Source organism: Mesoplodon mirus (assembly GCF_964341445.2).
Source record: "Mesoplodon mirus genome assembly, chromosome: 3".
In the NCBI taxonomy this organism is placed as follows: Eukaryota; Metazoa; Chordata; class Mammalia; order Artiodactyla; family Ziphiidae; genus Mesoplodon; species Mesoplodon mirus.
Window position 1 is genome coordinate 115,636,792 of NC_138978.1, and position 7,827 is coordinate 115,644,618.

The following is a 7,827-nucleotide window of genomic DNA, read 5'->3' on the forward strand; positions in this document are numbered from 1 at the left end:
ATCTTCCTGCCTCCCTCCCAGAAGTGATAATTATCCTGAATTTTCTATATCACTCCTTTGCTTTTTCTTTTTTTTTGGTTGCACACCCAGGCCACAGCAGTGAAAGCGCCAAGTCTCAACCACTGGACTGCCAGGGAATTCCCTCCTTTGCTTTTTCAAAAATAGATTTATCACATAAGTATGCATCCCTAAATAGTATATTGTTATTGTAAATAGTGTTTTATTTTGAGATTTATAAAAATAATATAATAATGTATGCAATCTTCTGTAATTTGCTTCTTTCACTCACTAATATGTTTCTAAGAGTCACCCATATTATTGGATGCAACTCTAGTTCGTTCACTCATTCTTTTCACTGCTTTATAATATTCGATTGTGACTATGCCATAATTTTTGTGATAATTCTCCAGGCTGTGGTCATTTGAGTTGTTTGGTTTTTGCTTGTATGTACAATGCCACAATAGCATTCTTTTATATTTCTCCTGGTATATACACGGGAGTGGAATTGTTGGTTTGTGGAGAATATGTATATTCAACTTTACGAGGTAATGCTAAATGGTTTTCTACAGGGGATTTTTATCAGTTTGTACTTCGATACCACTGATAGGCAGTGTATAAGAACTTTGGATGAGTTGCATCCTTGCCAACACTTTGTATTATCAGACTTCTTAATGTCTACCAATCTAGTGGATACAAAATTAATATCTGTATTTCAATGATTACTAGTGAACTTGAACACCTTTTCATATATTTTTGTACCTTTCATGTTTCTTTTTTTTTAATGCCAGTTCATGTCTTTTGCTAATTTTCCTATTATTTGTCCTTTACTTATTCAGTTGGAGGAGTTATTTTTCTAACTTTGGATACTAATCCTTTTTTAGAAATATGTTTCTCCGAATTTTTGATTTGTATTTTTACTTACTTTATCGTGTCTGTGGTGATCAGGAGTTCTTAACTCTGAAGTTAAACTTATCCATCTTTTAAAATATATGTTGTACCATTTGTGTCTGGTTTAAGAGATCTTTTCCTATCCTGAGGTCATAAAAACATTCTGTATTTTCTTCTAAACGTTTTAAAGTTTGCTCTTGACCATAGATGTGTTTTTTTAAATGGATATCCTGTTTTCCAGTATCACTTATTAAATAGTCCATTCTTTTTCTGCAGTCAAAAATGCCCATTCTGTTATAACTCAAGTTTCCCTAAATGTGCAATTTGTTTCTGGGCTTTCTAGTCTGCTCAAATGGTCTGTTATCTACACATGCACATATACCCCATGTCAAAAATACTATAGCTCTGTAATAAACCTTAATAACCGATATGGGAAATCTCTCCACCCTATTCTTTTTCTTTAGAATGTCTTTTTAATTCTTGGGCCTGTGAGCTCCTATATACAATTAAGAAAATCAGTTTGTCAGTTTTCTCAAAAAACCCTGATGGGATTTTGGTGGAGTTACACTGCCTCTAAAGGTTAATTTGGGGAGAGTTGGAATTAAAGCTCTACCATGTTGAATCCATAAATATGGCATATCTCTCTATTTACTTAGGTGTTTTTAATGACTTTCAGTAAAGTTTGATAATTTCTTCCAAACAGGTCCTGCTCAACTTTTCTTAGATTTATTTTTAAATACCTTATATATTCTTATGCTATTGTAAATAATGTGGGTTTTTTTTTTTTTTTTTTGACCACGCCACATGGCTTGCAAGATCTTAGTTCCCCAACCAGGAATTGAACCTGGGCCATGGCAGTGAAAGCGCTGAGTCCTAACCACTGGACCGCCAGGGAATTCCCAGTGGTGTCTTTTTAAAATTACATTTGTTTATTGTTTTTTTGGGTTTTTTTTCGGGGATCGATTTTATTTGGGCTTCTCACAGTGGTTAGAGCCACTCCGTCTTCAGAACAATCACAGCACAGGAAATGCGTCACCGAGACTGTCCAGAAAAGTCTGACCAGCTGAATATCATTGCTTAAAATACACATATTCACAATAACTGACAAAAGGTGATGTGCCTCACAGGGGAATGTGTTAGCATTTGCAAATCTTCCGACTGTAGCACCAAACCCTCGACCAACCCCTTTCTTCTTGTTCACCTGGAACACCAGACTCCCTCAAATCTCCCCGGCCCCCTCACGAGTCCTTCAGCTCCCTACTTCCGTCTTTCGTCATGCAGGGCAGGCTCGTGTAGCAGGGGCCAGACTGTGACGCTGTACTCAAGCCCAGCTCCACCCGTTGCGTTTTCTTCTTCTCGTGCCTTTTGGGTTGGATGCTGCAGTGAACCCAGCAGTAAACACGTGGACCAGTTCCCCACTCTGACTGGAGAAGGAATCCTGAGAGGGCCAGAATCCATCCCTTCGACCAGTTAACTGAAGCAGGGTTCATTTTGGTAAAACTTGATCTCCTTTGTGACACTTCAGTGAGTTGTTTGAGACAAAAACAAAAAACAAGAGGTGGCAGGAAAGGCATCTGAGGGCTGTGGCACACTTCTGCCCACTTTCGCCACACATCGGCCACACGCTGGACCTCAGCAGACGGAGGTAAGCCCTATGGCACTGTGGTGGCTGCCAAACCCTTCTGGCAATTCTGGGCAGGGCTGACGTCTGGGCCACAGCCAGTCCGAGCTTGACAGTGAAGATCCAGTCCAGCTTCTGTCTGAGGTTCCACCCTGGCCTTCTGTCCCGAGCGGTTGTGGACACCCCCGGGGGCTGAGGCCGAGGGCCAGGAGCAGCCGAGGGAGGCAGACAGGCTCAGAGCACGTTTCCGTTTACAGGGAGCAGAACACAGGCCTCTGAGTGTCCACGGAGCAATGTGCAAATTGCAGTGATGGGTAGAGTAAAACCTCTACTTGGAGCACAGTATATCTGGCAAACGTGGGGACTGCCGCTGACAGCTCTGCTGAGTACACCCAAGTGCACAGACATTTGCTCAGTAAACAGTAAATGCGTAAAATAAATTACCTTGAGAGGGCTCCGCCTGCTCCAAACGCGTGGGTAACGTGAGCAGAGTGGCTGCCGTTCAAAGTGTAGTCACAGGAAAACAGGGCTGGGGGCTTACACACAACGGACAGACACATACAGTTTATCCAAAAAGTCACTGTATACGGACTGCACTTTGTTCAACATGGATTTTGGTTTTGGGGACTCCAAACTCAGACACTCGTTCACCTCACAGCCTTGGATTTGTCTATTTTGTGTGTGTGTGTGTGTGTGTGTGTGTATACATATATACACACATACACATATATACATGTGTATTCATATATACCTTCCTTTCTTACCATAACATCAATGCCTAGTCTGAACGTCATCGTTCAACAGTGGGGGAAGAACCAAACTCTTCATATGAACAGGGCTGGACAGGGAATGTTAGTTTCAGCAGTTTGCTTTCTCCATTCAGATTATTCCTGTCAGAGCTCAACTGGTTTTTGAAGCCAAACTACAGTAATAAGGATCCTGTGGTCCTTCAGGATGGCTGCCTTCACCCTCCTACCTGGGCCACTTAGACACTCGACACAGCCTACAAAAATTAGTTACCCCACTCAAGGCAGGGCGGAGCAGGGAAAGGGCATGAAAACCACAGATAACCAAGGCATTTTTCCAAATGGTCAGTTTGAAAAAACAAACAAATAAACAAAACAACTTACTCAGAATCAAGAGAAAATACTGTGTGAGAGTCAGGCTGCGGGACCGCCCTTTCTCAGGTCCCACAGACTCCTCATTTGTTCATAGAGAACAGTGAGACGTGAAGGCCGGCAGACGTGTGCTTGGGATGGGGGAGGGTGCTGGTCACCTGTGGGCACAGATGAAAAGGGGAGAGATGCGGAAAGCTGCACCTCCATCCACTGCCACAGCGCAGGGCCTCCTGCTCACCCGCAGAAGTTCCAGAGATAGCCCCCAGCCAAGCCTGCACACAAAACATCTCCTTCTGGCTCAACTGTAGCCAGGACTCTTTGAAGGCCAAGTTGGGAAAAAGCCACAAATTTTCCTTTTCCAAAACAGAATTCTTGCCTGCCCACTGGTCAAGTTCTTATTTTCAGCTCACTTCTGTTGTTGGTTTTTTTTAAAAGAAAAAACCAAAGAGAAGGCAGGTGTAATCTTCTACACTTGAACCAGTCTGCGGCCAGCCAGGACCTGCTGGGAAGGGGCCCCTCCAGGATGCATCGTGCCACCTCGATCTCGTCACCTGGAATTTGAGAGCACAAGCCCTTTACCAACCCGCCACGCAATCGCCAGTCAGCTCTCATCCTCCCACAGGAGGAGCCCAATTCCGGCTCCAGAGACACTGGCAGTGAGGGGCGACAATCCCCGGACCACTGAGGCTTCACCCAGGGCTGAGACCTGCCACCTCTCAGACTGAGACACGGCGAGGTTCTCATCAACTCACACCAGAACATGAATCCACTCCATCACCAACAGTCACCTCAGGGCACAGTCTCATCCCCTCCTTGGGGGCTTCTGAAACGCCCATCTCTCTGACCCAAGCAGGTAGTGACACGTGACTTGAAAAGAGGTAAGGGGGACGGGGTGGGGTATGAGGAATGAGTCACAGGACAACTTCTCGGCCCTCCGTGACACTGTATCTATGGGGGGCGAGGCACCCACACCCCAAACTGTACCTGGAGATGCAGGAAAACGCAGGAGCAGAGGGGAAAGAAAAAAAAAAAAAGGAACACAGTCACTTAATGCTTCTCTCACGGTTCTCCCCTACCCTGGTTGCGTCGCCAAGTTCTCGGGCGCAGGCAGGGCCTGTCTAGCTGGGGGAGCTGCTGCTCTGGGAGTTTGGGGAGTCCTGCTCGTTGATGGTGTTCAGCAGGAGGCAGGCAGGCAGGCAGCCGCGGCAGGTGAGGGTGCCCGGGCTCCCGGGCCTGCTCCTCGGAGGGCTGGCAGAGCCCTTCCTCCTCGTCGCCAGGGGGCGGCACGTGGCAGCTGTCGCAGATGTCCAGGGGCCCGTCCAGAGCATCGTCGAGGAGCGTGTTGAACTCTTTGAGGTCGTCATCATGGTGGCCCCAGTTGCACACACACACACCTCGATGCCCGAGTCACCTGTGAAGCGGCGACGTCTGCCGGGCGTCTTGTCTTTGCTGTCAGGGAGGGCGCCGCCCTGCTCGGAGCTGTACTCTTTCAGCAGCTCCTCCTTACATTCGGAATCCTTGTCCAGGAAGGCCCCAGGGTCCACCTCCCCGAGGCTGGCCACAGAGCCACTGGGCTCCATCTCGGGGGCTTTGGTGGCTGCTGGGTCTGCTGGCACGTCGGAGGGCTCAGGGTCAGCGATGCTCGGGGGTCGCGTGCTGCTTCTGCTGGGCCCGGACGGGGGGCTGCTCTGAGCCCCCTGGGAGCCCCTGGTGGGGTCGGCGCCCGGGGGGCTGCCGCCAGTAGGGCCACACTGTGCAGGCAGCTGCTGCTGGAGCTGGAAGGCACTGTATGGTGGGGGAGGAGTCGGAGGTCGGTTCCACTTCCTCATAAGGAGGTAGTAAAGAGTTCGGCAAAAACCTGAAATAAAATGGCAGCGCTGAGTAACTGTGGGCTTCCTGGGAGGCGATCAGGTTGATTTCATGTTGCCGCTGTTGGGCCCGAAGGCGGTGCTTGGCTCGGCGGTGGTGGCACACGCAGCAGCAGCTCAGGATGATGATGATGGTCCACACGAGCCAGAACCACCAGAGTTCATAGTAGTAGCTGCAGCCCTGAGACTGTCTACAGCAGTGTCCTGTGTCACAGATGGAGCTTTGATTGTTGGTACCCACGCAGGTTTCCTTATCCTGGTGAAGTGCTTGTCATCTGGCCAGTGGAGGCTAAAGGAGACTAGGGTTGAAGGCCCCCGAGTTTCTCATTTCACAATCAAGGAATCTTGAAGGTGGGCATGGTCAGCCAGACACTGGATGGGGACACACAGCCTAGGCCCTGGAGAGCCTATAATCCCACAGTCCCCAGTTCCACTTCTAAGAATCTAGCAAACTGGTCATTGCTCCACCTGCTCCTGATGGTCCCTCAAACGTCAGTCCAACAACCACAGCACCCACAGAGTAGCCAGCTTGTGCCCAGCACCCACAGATGAGGGGCATCCTGGACCTGGAAGAGAGGGCTCTCCTCCAGACACAGCTCTGGTAAGGTCCAGGACCGTCAGCTTTCCTCGTGGCGACCTGAGAACATCTAACGGTTTCTGCAGGCTGAGCGTGTGTGAGAACAAACTAATATTCGTGAGGCCGAAAATGAGAGGAGAGCTAAGATCTGCGGGGCTTCAGCCCTGGCTGACAGGGGGCTGGGCAGTGCCTGGGGGAGCAGGAGCGCCACACCACCCAGGAGCCTTCTCCTCTCCATCCCCCTCCCCCTCCTCCGCCATGGCACCGCCACCTGCCTCCTCCTCCTCCCTCTTCTTCCTTGTGCTTATTGTTTGTTACTGGCATTTAGAAACGCAATTGACTTATGTATCTCATCCAGACACCTTGCTAAATTGCCTATTTCTCATATTTTCTGTAGACTATTCTGAAGGAAATGACATCTGTGAATAATGAACATTTTTGTTTTTTCCTTTTAAATCTTTGTTTTTTCTTTTTTTTCTTTCTTTATATATATATATATATATTTTTTTTTTTTTTTTTTTTTTTTTTTTTTGCGCTACGCGGGCCTCTCACAGCTGCGGCTCCTCCAGTTGCGGAGCACAGGCTCCGGACGCACAGGCTCAGAGGCCATGGCTCACCGGCCCAGCCACTGCGCGGCATGTGGGATCTTCCCGGACCGGGGCACAAACCCGTGTCCCCTGCATCGGCAGGCGGACTCTCAACCACTGCGCCACCAGGAAAGCCCCTTTCTTTATCTTATTTTACTGCACTGGCTAGAACCTCCAGAATGATGTTGAATAAAGTGAAGCTAGTGAACATCTTTGTCTTGTTTCTGATTTTAAAAGGAAAATCTTTCAACTTTTGACTATTAAGTAGGATGTTTGCTATACATTTTTGTTGTTGTTGGTACCTTTATTGGGTTAAAGGTGTTCCCTTCTACCCCTATTTTGCTAAGAATATTAATATGGGTGTTTTATATTAGTATTGAAATGTATCAAATGCTTCTTCTGCAACAACTGAGGTATTCATATGGTTTATATATATATATACATGCTACACTTCTACTTCTGGGATAAACTCAGCTTGGTATCTATATCCATCAAGGCTTACTTGCAGAGAACAGAAACCATTCTAGCTATTCTAAGCAGAAAGGGATTTAATACATGGAATTAGGATGTTTTCAGTTTCACATTACCAAAAAACCCCCCAAAGCCAACTCAAATGTGATTAAACAATATATGGAAAAGTATGAGTTTGCTCAGTGTTGAATGCATGGTTCTATAAATCAAGCTTGTTAATTGTATTAATCAGATATTCTATATCTTCACTGATTTCTGTCTAGTTGACCTATCAATGATTGAGAAGAATGTGTTTATTATCCACTACAATTTTTATCAATTTCTCCCTATAGTCCTATTGTTTTCTTATTTCTCTTGAGACTATTTTATTAGGTGCATACAGTTGAGAACTGTTACATCTTCCTACTGAATTTTGCCCTTCATCATAATGTTATTCCTCTGTATCCCTAATAATGCTTCTGGCCTTAAGGTCTATTTTGTCTGACATTAATATAGCACCTCAGTTTTCTTTTGGAGAGTATTTACTTAGCATACATTTTACTTTCAATGTTTTTATGCCTTTAAATTTTAGGTGAGTCTCTTATAAATAGCATATAGTTGGATTGGGGCCAAGACCGAAAAATAGATGTTTGTCATTTTTTGTCTGCTCAACATCCAAAACCTCTTCTTACTTGAGGGAAATCTTCCTTTCTATGAG

The 7,827-nt window shown here is 46.4% G+C and overlaps 1 pseudogene across 1 annotated transcript; it reads right to left on the reverse strand.

Moving 5' to 3' along the window:
• Positions 1–4,373: 4,373 nt before the first annotated feature.
• LOC309800029 (WW domain binding protein 1-like) lies at positions 4,374–6,765 on the reverse strand (annotated as a pseudogene). Its single transcript has 2 exons — positions 6,178–6,765; positions 4,374–5,762 (listed from the first exon to the last, which is right to left on the reverse strand). The product of its transcript is annotated as a WW domain binding protein 1-like (transcript).
• Positions 6,766–7,827: the final 1,062 nt, after the last annotated feature.